This window comes from Aquarana catesbeiana, linkage group LG04 (genome assembly GCF_042186555.1).
Source record: "Aquarana catesbeiana isolate 2022-GZ linkage group LG04, ASM4218655v1, whole genome shotgun sequence".
NCBI classification, from domain to species: Eukaryota; Metazoa; Chordata; class Amphibia; order Anura; family Ranidae; genus Aquarana; species Aquarana catesbeiana.
This window is the reverse complement of record NC_133327.1, coordinates 477,193,412-477,209,272: the sequence shown is the minus strand read 5'-3', so window position 1 is coordinate 477,209,272 and position 15,861 is coordinate 477,193,412.

Here is a 15,861-nt window from a genome sequence, read left to right as displayed (position 1 = left end):
CACACAGCACCCCATATTGACAGAAAAACACAGAATTGTTGACATTTTTGCAGAGTTATTAAAAAAGAAAAACTGAAATATCACATGGTCCTAAGTATTCAGACCCTTTGCTCAGTATTTAGTAGAAGCACCCTTTTGATCTAATACAGCCATGAGTCTTTTTTGGGAAAGATGCAACAAGTTTTTCACACCTGGATTTGGGGATCCTCTGCCATTCCTCCTTGCAGATCCTCTCCAGTTCTGTCAGGTTGGATGGTAAACATTGGTGGACAGCCATTTTTAGGTCTCTCCAGAGATGCTCAATTGGGTTTAAGTCAGGCTCTGGCTGGGCCATTCAAGAACAGTCACGGAATTGTTGTGAAGGCACTCCTTCATTATTTTAGCTGTGTGCTTAGGGACATTGTCTTGTTGGAAGGTAAACCTTTGGCCCAGTCTGAGGTCCTGAGCACTCTGGAAAAGGTTTTCGTCCAGGATATCCCTGTACTTGGCCACATTCATCTTTCCCTCGATTGATACCAATTGTCCTGTCCCTGCAGTTGAAAAACACCCTCACAGCATGATGCTGCTACCACCATGCTTCACTGTTGGAACTGTATTGGACAGGTGATAAGCAGTGCCTGGTTTTCTCCACACATACCGCTTAGAATTAAGGCCAAGAAGTTCTATCTTGGTCTCATTGTCAAGGAAAATCTAAGCTTCTCCCTATAATCATACAATTTCTCTGTGCTTAAAAGCACAAAAAGCTCTCTTATATAATGCCGGGAAAGCGCGCTCATTTATCTCTCCAAGTAACACAAACAGTTGTTGGTATCACCTCAAGCTCAGTACAATACTGAGCAAAATAGCCAAGCTGCTTTTATTTATACTAAACACATGGATAACAAAAGAAGGTGGTGGCTTCAGAATCAGCCAATCAGACATTTGTATTCATTCAAAAGAACCAATGACACACATGCATTTAAGCACATGGTTTTGAACACAACCGTGTGCACACTCCCACTGCTACCAGTGATGCGAACCATACTATACCATGGCCCAGTGGGCCATAATTTTGTATGGTTATGCTATGGTTCCCAAAGTATGCAGACTTGCTTACTTAGGAGTTGAAATGCGGTCGCCATGGAGTGGCCATTTCCTTGGTGAGGCATAAACAGACATCCTTAAAAGAGCAAACAGATCCGCCGTGTCCACGGGAAGGTTTCCGCATCCAATGGTCTTCCACCAGGGTCTGTATGTGCGAATACCCTCACATGAGAGTATTGCAGCAAAACTGACAACATACATTAATAACATTTTCCACAACATCATCAGACCAGAGAATTTTATTTCTCACCATCTTGGAGTCTTTCAGGTGTTTTTTTAGCAAACTCCATGCGGGCTTTCATGTGTCTTGCACTGAGGAGAGGCTTCCATCGGGCCACTCTGCCATAAAGCCTCGACTGGTGGAGGGCTGCAGTGATGGTTGACTTTCTACAACTTTCTCCCATCTCCTGACTGCATCTCTGGAGCTCAGCCACAGTGATCTTTGGGTTCTTCTTTACCTCTCTCACCAAGGCGCTTCTCCCCTGATAGCTCAGTTTGGCCAGACGGCCAGGTCAAGGAAGGGTTATTGCACAAAAGTTATAGTGTTTACAAAATAGGGGATAGTTTTATGGCATTTTTATTAATAATTTTCTTTTTTTTTAAATGGCGGCGATCAGCGATTTTTACTGTGACTGCGACATTATGGCGGACCATGGTCATTTATACAGCAATCAGTGCTATACAAATGCACTGATTCCTGTGTAAATGACACTGGCAGTGAAGGGTTTAACCACTAGGTGGAGGTGTAGGGGTTAAGTGTGTCCTAGGGGTGTGTTTCTAACTGTAGGGGAGATGGGCTGTGTGTGACACGTCATTGATCTCTGCTCCGATGACAGGGAGCAGAGAACAATGACACTGTCACTAGGCAGAACGGGGAGATGCTTGTTTACATTAGCGAGTCCGCGGGACCAGCGACCCGACTCACGGAGTTTGCCGCGGGCGCGCGCCCGCTGGCCACCTCTTAAAGGGGAACGTACAGGTACGTGATTCTGCCTGTACGTGCCTTCTGCCGCAGTGTATCTGCGTGAGGCGGTCGGCAAGCAGTTAATATGATCAGAAGAACACCACTAATTTTCTTCAGGTAGCTTTAGGTGCACACTGTGCAGAGGACGCACTACACTAACTTGTAAATACTGCAGCTGCCTGCGGTACAGTACTAATAGGATCAGAAGAACACCACTAACTTTCTTCAGGTGGCTTTAGGTGCACACTGTGCAGAGGACGCACTAAACTAACTTGTAAATACTGCAGCTGCCTGCGGTACTGTACTAATAGAATCAGAAGAACAGCACTAATTTTCTTCAGGTAGCTTTAGGTGCACACTGTGCAGAGGACACTGCACACTAACTGTAAATACTGTAGCTGCCTGTGGTATTAATAGGAGGAGAACACCAGCAATTGTCTCCAGGTAGCTTTAGGTGCACACTGTGGAGAGGACTCACTACACCAACTGTAAATACTGTAGCTGCCTGCCTGTGGTTATTAATAGGATCAGAAGAACACCACTAATTTTCTTCAGGTAGCTTTACGTGCACACTGTGCAGAGGACACAGTACACTAACTGTAAATACTGTAGCTGCCTGCCTGTGGAATTAATAGGATCAGAAGAACACCACTCATTTTCTTCAGGTAGCTTTAGGTGCACACTGTGCAGGGAACACACTATACTAAATTGTAAATACTGCAGCTGCCTGCCTGTGGTATTAATAGGAGCAGCACACCAGCAATTGTCTCCAGGTAGCTTTAGGTGCACACTGTGCAGAGGACGCACTACACTAATTGTAAATAATGTAGCTGCCTGCCTGTGGTATTAATAGGATCAGAAGAACACCACTCATTTTCTTCAAGTAGCCTTAGGTGCATACTGTGCAGAGGACGCACTACACTAACTTGTAAATACTGCAGCTGCCTGCGGTACTGTACTAATAGGATCAGAAGAACACCACTAATTTTCTTCAGGTAGCTTTAGGTGCACACTGTGCAGAGGACCCACTACACTAACTTGTAAATACTGCAGCTGCCTGCGGTACTGTAGTAATAGGATCAGAACAACACCACTAATTTTTTTCAGGTAGCTTTAGGTGCACACTGTGCAGAGAACGCACTACACTAACTTGTAAATACTGCAGCTGCCTGCGGTACTGTACTAATAGGATCAGAAGAACACCACTAATTTTCTTCAGGTAGTTTTAGGTGCACACTGTGCAGTGGACACAGTACACTAACTGTAAATACTGTAGCTGCCTGCCTGTGGTATTAATAAGAGCAGAACACCAGCAATTGTCTCCAGGTAGCTTTAGGTGCACACTGTGCAGAGGACGCACTACACTAATTGTAAATGCTGTAGCTGCCTGCCTGTGGAATTAATAGGATCAGAAGAACACCACTCATTTTCTTCAGGTAGCTTTAGGTGAACACTGTATAGGGGACACACTACACTAAATTGTAAATACTGCAGCTGCCTGTGGTATTAATAGGAGCAGCACACCAGCAATTGTCTTCAGGTAGCTTTAGGTGCATACTGTGCAGAGGATGCACTACACTAAATTGTAAATACTGCAGCTGCCTGCGGTACTGCACTAATAGGATCAGAAGAACACCACTAATTTTCTTCAGATAGCTTTAGGTGCACACTGTTCCGAGGACGCACTACACTAACTTGTAAATACTGCAGCTCCCTGCAGTACTGTACTAATAGGATCAGAAGAAAACCACTAATTTTCTGCAGGTAGTTATTAGGTGCACACTGTGCAGAGGACACAGTACACTAACTGTAAATACTGCAGCAGCCTGCCTGTGGTATTAATATAGGATCAGAATAACACCACCAATTTTTTCAGGTAGCTTTAGGTGTACACTGTGCAGATAACACAGTACACTAACTGTAAATACTGTAGCTGCCTGCCTGTGGTATTAATAGGAGAAGAACAACAGCAATTGTCTCCAGGTAGCTTTAGGTACACACTGTAGAGAGGACGCACTACACTAACTGTAAATACTGTAGCTGCCTGTCTGTGGTATTAATAGGATCAGAAGAACACCACTAATTTTCTTCAGGTAGCTTTAGGTGCACACTGTGCAGAGAACGCACTACACTAACTTGTAAATACAGCAACTGCCTGCGGTAAAGTACTAATAGCATCAGAAGAACACCACTAATTTTCTTCAGGTGGCTTTAGGTGCACACTGTGCAGAGGACACTGCACACTAACTTTAAATACTGTAGCTGCCTGTGGTATTAATAGGAGGAGAACACCAGCAATTGTCTCCAGGTAGCTTTAGGTGCACACTGTGGAGAGGACTCACTACACCAACTGTAAATACTGTAGCTGCCTGCCTGTGGTTATTAATAGGATCAGAAGAACACCACTAATTTTCTTCAGGTAGCTTTACGTGCACACTGTGCAGAGGACACAGTACACTAACTGTAAATACTGTAGCTGCCTGCCTGTGGAAATAATAGGATCAGAAGAACACCACTCATTTTCTTCAGGTAGCTTTAGGTGCACACTGTGCAGGGAACGCACTATACTAAATTGTAAATACTGCAGCTGCCTGCCTGTGGTATTAATAGGAGCAGCACACCAGCAATTGTCTCCAGGTAGCTTTAGGTGCACACTGTGCAGAGGACGCACTACACTAATTGTAAATACTGTAGCTGCCTGCCTGTGGTATTAATAGGATCAGAAGAACACCACTCATTTTCTTCAGGTAGCCTTAGGTGCATACTGTGCAGAGGACGCACTACACTAACTTGTAAATACTGCAGCTGCCTGCGGTACTGTACTAATAGGATCAGAAGAACACCACTAATTTTCTTCAGGTAGCTTTAGGTGCACACTGTGCAGAGGACCCACTACACTAACTTGTAAATACTGCAGCTGCCTGCGGTACTGTACTAATAGGATCAGAACAACACCACTATTTTTTTTTAGGTAGCTTTAGGTGCACACTGTGCAGAGAACGCACTACACTAACTTGTAAATACTGCAGCTGCCTGCGGTACTGTACTAATAGGATCAGAAGAACACCACTAATTTTCTTCAGGTAGTTTTAGGTGCACACTGTGCAGTGGACACAGTACACTAACTGTAAATACTGTAGCTGCCTGCCTGTGGTATTAATAAGAGCAGAACACCAGCAATTGTCTCCAGGTAGCTTTAGGTGCACACTGTGCAGAGGACGCACTACACTAATTGTAAATACTGTAGCTGCCTGCCTGTGGAATTAATAGGATCAGAAGAACACCACTCATTTTCTTCAGGTAGCTTTAGGTGAACACTGTATAGGGGACGCACTACACTAAATTGTAAATACTGCAGCTGCCTGTGGTATTAATAGGAGCAGCACACCAGCAATTGTCTCCAGGTAGCTTTAGGTGCATACTGTGCAGGGGATGCACTACACTAACTTGTAAATACTGCAGCTGCCTGCAGTACTGCACTAATAGGATCAGAAGAACACCACTAATTTTCTTCAGATAGCTTTAGGTGCACACTGTTCCGAGAACGCACTACACTAACTTGTAAATACTGCAGCTGCCTGCATTACTGTACTAATAGGATCAGAAGAACACCACTAATTTTCTTCAGGTAGTTATTAGGTGCACACTGTGCAGAGGACACAGTACACTAACTGTAAATACTGCAGCAGCCTGCCTGTGGTATTAATATAGGATCAGAATAACACCACCAATTTTTTCAGGTAGCTTTAGGTGTACACTGTGCAGATAACACAGTACACTAACTGTAAATACTGTAGCTGCCTGCCTGTGGTATTAATAGGAGCAGAACAACAGCAATTGTCTCCAGGTAGCTTTAGGTACACACTGTAGAGAGGACGCACTACACTAACTGTAAATACTGTAGCTCCCTGTCTGTGGTATTAATAGGATCAGAAGAACACCACTAATTTTCTTCAGGTAGCTTTAGGTGCACACTGTGCAGAGAACGCACTACACTAACTTGTAAATACAGCAACTGCCTGCGGTACTGTACTAATAGCATCAGAAGAACACCACTAATTTTCTTCAGGTAGCTTTAGGTGCACACTGTGCAGAGGACACAGTACACTAACTGTAAATAGTGTAGGTGCCTGCCTGTGGTTATTAATAGGATCAGAAGAACACCATTAATTTTCTTCAGGTAGCTTTAGGTGCACACTGTGCAGAGGACACAGTACACTAACTGTAAATACTGTAGCTGCCTGCCTGTGGTATTAATAGGAGCAGAAAAACAGCAATTGTCTCCAGGTAGCTTTAGGTGCACACTGTGCAGAGGACGCACTACACTAATTGTAAATACTGTAGCTGCCTGCCAGTGGTATTAATAGGATCAGAAGAACACCACTCATTTTCTTCAGGTAGCTTTAGGTGCATACTGTGCAGAGGATGCACTACACTAACTTGTAAATACTGCAGCTGCCTGCGGTACTGTACTAATAGGATCAGAAGAACACCACTAACTTTCTTCAGGTAGCTTTAGGTGCACACTGTGCAGAGGATGCACTACACTAACTTGTAAATACTGCAGCTGCCTGTGGTACTGTACTAATAGGATCAGAAGAACACCACTAATTTTCTTCAGGTAGCTTTAGGTGCACACTGTGCAGAGAATGCACTACACTAACTTGTAAATACTGCAGCTGCCTGTGGTACTGTACTAATAGGATCAGAAGAACACCACTAATTTTCTTCAGGTAGCTTTAGCTGCACACTGGGCAGAGGACGCTCTACACTAACTTGTAAATATTGCAGCTGCCTGCGGTACTGTACTAATAGGATCAGAAGAACACCACCAATTTTCTTAAGGTAGCTTTAGGTGCACACTGTGCAGAGAATGCACTACACTAACTTGTAAATACTGCAGCTGCCTGCAGTACTGTACTAATAGGATCAGAAGAACACCACTAATTTTCTTCAGGTACCTTTAGGTGCACACTGTGCAGAGGACACAGTACACTAACTGTAAATACTGCAGCTGCCTGCCTGTGGTATTAATATAGGATCAGAAGAACACCACCAATTTTTTTCAGGTAGCTTTAGGTGCACACTGTGTAGAGGACACAGTACACTAACTGTAAATACTGTAGCTGCCTTTGGTATTAATAGGAGCAGAACAACAGCAATTGTCTCCAGGTAGCTTTAGGTACACACTGTGCAGAGGACGCACTACACTAACTGTAAATACTGTAGCTGCCTGCCTGTGGTATTAATAGGATCAGAAGAACACCACTCATTTTCTTCAGGTAGCTTTAGGTGCACACTGTGCAGAGGACACACTACACTAACTTGTAAATACTACAGCTGCCTGCGGTACTGTACTAATAGGATCAGAAGAACAACAGCAATTGTCTCCAGGTAGCTTTAGGTGCACACTGTGCAGAGGATGCACTACACTAACTTGTAAATACTGCAGCTGCCTGTGGTACTGTACTAATAGGATCAGAAGAACACCACTAATTTTCTTCAGGTAGCTTTAGGTGCACACTGTGCAGAGAATGCACTACATTAACTTGTAAATACTGCAGCTGCCTTCAGTACTGTACTAATAGGATCCGAAGAACACCACTAATTTTCTTCAGGTAGCTTTAGCTGCACACTGGGCAGAGGACGCTCTACACTAACTTGTAAATACTGCAGCTGCCTGCGGTACTGTACTAATAGGATCAGAAGAACACCACTAATTTTCTTAAGGTAGCTTTAGGTGCACACTGTGCAGAGAATGCACTACACTAACTTGTAAATACTGCAGCTGCCTGCGGTACTGTACTAATAGGATCAGAAGAACACCACTAATTTTCTTCAGGTACCTTTAGGTGCACACTGTGCAGAGGACACAGTACACTAACTGTAAATACTGCAGCTGCCTGCCTTTGGTATTAATATAGGATCAGAAGAACACCACCAATTTTTTTCAGGTAGCTTTAGGTGCACACTGTGCAGAGGACACACTACACTAACTGTAAATACTGTAGTTGCCTTTGGTATTAATAGGAGCAGAACAACAGCAATTGTCTTCAGGTAGCTTTAGGTGAAGGGGTTAACCACTAGGTGGCAGTGTAGGGGTTAAGTGTGTCCTAGGGGCGTGTTTCTAACTGTAGGGGGGATGGGCTGTGTGTGACACGTCATTAATCTCTGCTCCGATGACAGGGAGCAGAGAACAATGACACTGTCACTAGGCAGAATGGGGAGATGCTTGTTTACATTAGCATCTCCCCATTCTTCCTCCCCATGAGGCGATCGCGGGTATCCCCGCGGCGATCGAGTCCACGGGACCCGGGACCCGTTGGCCGCCTCTTAAAGGGGAACGAACAGGTACGTGATTCTGTCTGTACTTGCCCTTCTGCCGCAGTATATCTGCGTGAGGCGGACGGCAAGCGGTTAATAGGATCAGAAGAACACCACTAATTTTCTTCAGGTAGCTTTAGGTGCACACTGTGCAGAGGACACACTACACTAACTGTAAATACTGTAGCTGCCTTTGGTATTAATAGGAGCAGAACAACAGCAATTGTCTCCAGATAGCTTTAGGTACACACTGTGCAGAGGACGCACTACACTAACTGTAAATACTGTAGCTGCCTGCCTGTGGTATTAATAGGATCAGAAGAACACCACTCATTTTCTTCAGGTAGCTTTAGGTGCACACTGTGCAGAGGACACACTACACTAACTTGTAAATACTACAGCTGCCTGCGGTACTGTACTAATAGGATCAGAAGAACACCACTAATTTTCTTCAGGTAGTTTTAGGTGCACAACTGTGCAGAGGACACAGTACACTAACTGTAAATACTGCAGCTGCCTGTGGTACTGTACTAATAGGATCAGAAGAACACCACTAATTTTCTTCAGGTAGCTTTAGGTGCACGCTGTGCAGAGGATGCACTGCACTAACTTGTAAATACTGCAGCTGCCTGTGGTATTGTACTAATAGGATCAGAAGAACACCACTAATTTTCTTCAGGTAGCTTTAGGTGCACACTGTGCAGAGAATGCACTACATTAACTTGTAAATACTGCAGCTGCCTTCAGTACTGTACTAATAGGATCCAAAGAACACCACTAATTTTCTTCAGGTAGCTTTAGCTGCACACTGGGCAGAGGACGCTCTACACTAACTTGTAAATACTGCAGCTGCCTGCGGTACTGTACTAATAGGATCAGAAGAACACCACTAATTTTCTTCAGGTACCTTTAGGTGCACACTGTGCAGAGGACACAGTACACTAACTGTAAATACTGCAGCTGCCTGCCTTTGGTATTAATATAGGATCAGAAGAACACCACCAATTTTTTTCAGGTAGCTTTAGGTGCACACTGTGTAGAGGACACAGTACACTAACTGTAAATACTGTAGTTGCCTTTGGTATTAATAGGAGCAGAACAACAGCAATTGTCTTCAGGTAGCTTTAGGTGAAGGGGTTAACCACTAGGTGGCAGTGTAGGGGTTAAGTGTGTCCTAGGGGCGTGTTTCTAACTGTAGGGGGGATGGGCTGTGTGTGACACGTCATTAATCTCTGCTCCGATGACAGGGAGCAGAGAACAATGACACTGTCACTAGGCAGAATGGGGAGATGCTTGTTTACATTAGCATCTCCCCATTCTTCCTCCCCATGAGGCGATCGCGGGTATCCCCACGGCGATCGAGTCCACGGGACCCGTGACCCGTTGGCCGCCTCTTAAAGGGGAACGTACAGGTACGTGATTCTGCCTGTACGTGCCCTTCTGCCGCAGTATATCTGCATGAGGCAGACGGCAAGCGGTTAATAGGATCAGAAGAACACCACTAATTTTCTTCAGGTAGCTTTAGGTGCACACTGTGCAGAGGACACACTACACTAACTGTAAATACTGTAGCTGCCTTTGGTATTAATAGGAGCAGAACAACAGCAATTGTCTCCAGATAGCTTTAGGTACACACTGTGCAGAGGACGCACTACACTAACTGTAAATACTGTAGCTGCCTGCCTGTGGTATTAATAGGATCAGAAGAACACCACTAATTTTCTTCAGGTAGCTTTAGGTGCACACTGTGCAGAGGACACACTACACTAACTTGTAAATACTACAGCTGCCTGCGGTACTGTACTAATAGGATCAGAAGAACACCACTAATTTTCTTCAGGTAGTTTTAGGTGCACAACTGTGCAGAGGACACAGTACACTAACTGTAAATACTGTAGCTGCCTGCCTGTGGTATTAATATAGGATCAGAAGAACACCACCAATTTTATTCAGGTAGCTTTAGGTGCACACTGTGCAGAGGACACAGTACACTAACTGTAAATACTGTAGCTGCCTGTGGTGTTAATAGGAGCAGAACACCAGCAATTGTCTCCAGCTAGCTTTAGGTGCACACTGTGCAGAGGACGCACTACACTAACTGTAAATACTGTAGCTGCCTGCCTGTGGTATTAATAGGATCAGAAGAACACCACTAATTTTCTTCAGGTAGCTTTAGGTGCACACTGTGCAGAGGATACAGTACACTAACTGTAAATACTTTAGCTGCCTGCCTGTGGTATTAATAAGAGCAGAACAACAGCAATTGTCTCCAGGTAGCTTTAGGTGCACACTGTGCAGAGGACACACTACACTAACTGTAAATAATGTAGCTGGCTGCCTGTGGTATTAACCACTACAGCCCCGGAAGGATTTACCCCCTTCCTGACCAGAGCACTTTTTGCGATTCGGCACTGCGTCGCTTTAACTGACAATTGCACGGGTTGTGCGACGTGGCTCCCAAACAAAATTGACGTCTATTTTTTCCCACAAATAGAGCTTTCTTTTGGTGGTATTTGATCACCCCTGCGCTTTTTATTTTTTGCGCTATAAACAAAAAAAGAGTGACAATTTTGAAAAAACGCATTATTTTTTACTTTTTGCTATAATAAATATCCTTCAAAAATATATAAAAAAACTATTTTTTTCCTCAATTTAGGCCGATACGTATTCTTCTACATATTTTTCGTCAAAAAATATTACATAATTATTGATCGGTTTGCGCAAAAGTTATAGCATTTACAAAATAAGGGATAGTTTTATGGCATTTTTATTAATAATTTTTTTTGTTTTTTATATGGCAGCGATCAGCGATTTTTATTGTGACTGTGACATTATGGTGGACACATCGGACATCTTTGACACATTTTTGGGACCATTGTCATTTATACAGCAATCAGTGCTATACAAATGCACTGATTCCTGTGTAAATGACACTGGCAGTGAAGGGGTTAACCACTAGGTGGCAGTGTAGCTGTTAAGAGTGTCCTAGGGGCATGTTTCTAACTGTAGGGGGGATGGGCTGTGTGTGACACGTCATTAATCTCTGCTCCGATGACAGGGAGCAGAGAACAATGACACTGTCACTAGGCAGAACGGGGAGATGCTTGTTTACATTAGCATCTCCCCGTCCTTCCTCCCCGTGAGGCGATCGCGGGTATCCCTACGGCGATCGAGTCCACGGGACCTGCGACCCGACTCATGGAGCTTGCTGTAGGCGCGCGCCCCTTGGCCGCCTCTTAAAGGGGAACGTACAGGTACGTGATTCTGCCTGCACGTGCCCTTCTGCCGGAGTATATCTGCGTGAGGTGGTCGGCAAGCGGTTAATAGGATCAGAAGAACACCACTAATTTTCTTCAGGTAGCTTTAGGAGCACACTGTGCAGAGGACACAGTACACTAACTGTAAATACTGTAGCTGCCTTTGGTATTAATAGGAGTAGAACACCAGCAATTGTCTCCAGGTAGCTTTAGGTGCACACTGTGCAGAGGACGCACTACACTAACTGTAAATACTGTAGCTGCCTGCCTGTGGTATTAATAGGATCAGAAGAACACCACCAATTTTCTTCAGGTAGCTTTAGGTGCACACTGTGCAGAGGACACAGTACACTAACTGTAAACACTGTAGCTGCCTGTGGTGTTAATAGGAGCAGAACACCAGCAATTGTCTCCAGGTAGCTTTAGGTGCACACTGTGCAGAGGACGCACTACACTAACTGTAAATACTGTAGCTGCCTGCCTGTGGTATTAATAGGATCAGAAGAACACCACCAATTTTCTTCAGGTAGCTTTAGGTGCACACTGTGCAGAGGATACAGTACACTAACTGTAAATACTGTAGCTGCCTGCCTGTGGTATTAATAAGAGCAGAACAACAGCGATTGTCTCCAGGTAGCTTTAGGTGCACACTGTGCAGAGGACACACTACACTAACTGTAAATACTGTAGCTGGCTGCCTGTGGTATTAACCACTTCAGCCCCGGAAGAATTTACCCCCTTCCTGACCAGAGCACTTTTTGCGATTCGGCACTGCGTCGCTTTAACTGACAATTGCACGGTTATGCGACGTGGCTCCCAAACAAAATTGACGTCTATTTTTTCCCACAAATAGAGCTTTCTTTTGGTGGTATTTGATCACCCCTGCGCTTTTTATTTTTTGCGCTATAAACAAAAAAAGAGTGACAATTTTGAAAAAAACGCATTATTTTTTACTTTTTGTTATAATAAATATCCTTCAAAAATATATAAAAAAACAATTTTTTTCCTCAGCCAATACGTATTCTTCTACATATTTTTGGTCAAAAAATATTACATAATTATTGATCAGTTTGCGCAAAAGTTATAGCGTTTACAAAATAGGGGATAGTTTTATGGCATTTTTATTAATAATTTTTTTTGTTTTTTAAATGGCAGCAATCAGCGATTTTTATTGTGACTGTGACATTATGGCGGACACATCGGACATTTTTGACACATTTTTGGGACCATTGTCATTTATACAGCAATCAGTGCTATACAAATGCACTGATTCCTGTGTAAATGACACAGGCAGTGGAGGGGTTAACCACTAGGTGGCAGTGTAGGGGTTAGGTGTGTCCTAGGGGCGTGTTTCTAACTGTAGGGGGGATGGGCTGTGTGTGACACATCATTAATCTCTCCTCCGATGACAGGGAGCAGAGAACAATGACACTGTCACTAGGCAGAATGGGGAGATGCTTAAACATTAGCATCTCCCCATTCTTCCTCCCCGTGAGGCGATCCGCGGGTATCCCCACGGCGATCAAGTCCACGGGACCCGCGACCCGACTCATGGAGCTTGCTGCGGGCACGCGCCCGTTGGCCGCCTCTTAAAGGGGAACGTACAGGTACGTGATTCTGCCTGTATGCCCTTCTGCCGCAGTATATCTGCGTGAGGCAGTCGGCAAGCGGTTAATAGGATCAGAAGAACACCACTAATTTTCTTCAGGTAGCTTTAGGTGCACACTGTACAGAGTACACAGTACACTAACTGTAAATACTGTAGCTGCCTTTGGTATTAATAGGAGCAGAACAACAGCAATTGTCTCCAGGTATACACTGTGCAGAGGACGCACTACACTAACTATAAATACTGTAGCTGCCGGCCTGTGGTATTAATAGGATCAGAAGAACACCACAAATTTTCTTCAGGTAGCTTTAGGTGCACACTGTGCAGAGGACACACTACACTAACTTGTAAATACTGCAGCTGCCTGCGGTACTGTACTAATAGGATCAGAAGAACACCACTAATTTTCTTCAGGTAGTTTTAGGTGCACAACTGTGCAGAATACACAGTACACTAACTGTAAATACTGTAGCTGCCTGCCTGTGGTATTAATATAGGATCAGAAGAACACCACCAATTTTATTCAGGTAGCTTTAGGTGCACACTGTGCAGAGGACACAGTACACTAACTGTAAATACTGTAGCTGCCTGTGGTGTTAATAGGAGCAGAACACCAGCAATTATCTCCAGGTAGCTTTAAGTGCACACTGTGCAGAGGACGCACTGCACTAACTGTAAATACTGTAGCTGCCTGCCTGTGGTATTAATAGGATCAGAAGAACACCACTAATTTTCTTCAGGTAGCTTTAGGTGCACACTGTGCAGAGGATACAGTACACTAACTGTAAATACTGTAGCTGCCTGCCTGTGGTATTAATAAGAGCAGAACAACAGCAATTGTCTCCAGGTAGCTTTAGGTGCACACTGTGCAGAGGACACACTACACTAACTGTAAATACTGTAGCTGGCTGCCTGTGGTATTAACCACTTCAGCCCCGGAAGAATTTACCCCCTTCCTGACCAGAGCACTTTTTGCGATTCGGCACTGCGTCACTTTAACTGACAATTGCGCGGTTGTGCGACGTGGCTGCCAAACAAAATTGACGTCTATTTTTTCCCACAAATAGAGCTTTCTTTTGGTGGTATTTGATCACCCCTGCGCTTTTTATTTTTTGCGCTATAAACAAAAAATAGTGACAATTTTGAAAAAAACGCAATATTTTTTACTTTTTGCTATAATAAATATCCTTCAAAAATATATAAAAAAACTATTTTTTTCCTCAGTTTATTTTCTTCTACATATTTTTGGTCAAAAAATATTACATAATTATTGATCGGTTTGCGCAAAAGTTATAGCGTTTACAAAATAGGGGATAGTTTTATGGCATTTTTATTAATTTTTTTTTTTGTTTTTTAAATGGCAGCGATCAGCAATTTTTATTGTGACTGCGACATTATGGCGGACACATCGGACATCTTTGACACATTTTTGGGACCATTGCCATTTATACAGCAATCAGTGCTATACAAATGCACTGATTCCTGTGTAAATGACACTGGCAGTGAAGGTTTAACCACTAGGTGGCAGTGTAGGGGTTAAGTGTGTCCTAGGGGCGTGTTTCTAACTGTAGGGGGATGGGCTGTGTGTGACACGTCATTGATCTCTGCTCCGATGACAGGGAGCAGAGAACAATGACACTGTCACTAGGCAGAACGGGGAGATGCTTGTTTACATTAGCATCTCCCCGTTCTTCCTCCCCGTGAGGTGATCGCGGGTATCCCCACGGCGATCAAGTCCGCGGGACCCACGCCCCCACTCACGAAGCTTGCCACGCGCGTGCGCCCGTTAGCCGCCTCTTAAAGGGGAACGTACAGGTACGTGATTCTGCCTGTACGTGCCCTTCTGCCGCAGTATATCTGCGTGAGGTGGTCGGCAAGCGGTTAATAGGATCAGAGGAACACCACTAATTTTCTTCAGGTAGTTTTAGGTGCACACTGTGCAGAGGACACACTACACTAACTGTAAATATCGTAGCTGCCTGCCTGTGGTATTAATAGAAGCAGAACAACAGCAAATGTCTCCAGGTAGCTTTAGGTGCACACTGTGCAGAGGACGCACTACACTAACTGTAAATACTGTAGCTGTCTGCCTGTGGTATTAATAGGATCAGAAGAACACCACTAATTTTCTTCAGGTAGCTTTAGGTGCACACTGTGCAGAGGACACAGTACACTAACTGTAAATACTGTAGCTGCCTGCCTGTGGTATTAATAGGAGCAGAACAACAGCAATTGTCTCCAGGTAGCTTTAGGTGCACACTGTGCAGAGGACGCACTACACTAACTGTAATTACTGTAGCTGCCCGCCTGTGGAATTAATAGGATCAGAAGAACACCAGCATTTGTCTCCAGGTAGCTTTAGGTGCACACTGTGCAGAGGACGCTCTACACTAACTGTATATACTGTAGCTGCCTGCCTGTGGAATTAATAGGATCAGAAGAACGCCACAAATTTTCTTCAGGTAGCTTTAGGTGCACACTGTGCAGAGAACGCACTACATTAACTTGTAAATACTACAGCCAGGGCCGGACTGGCCTACCGGGATAGCGGGAAATATCCCGGTAGGCTGCCTGCTCCGAGGCCGCTGTCAGCTAGGAGCATTGTAACTTTTTTTTTTTTTTAA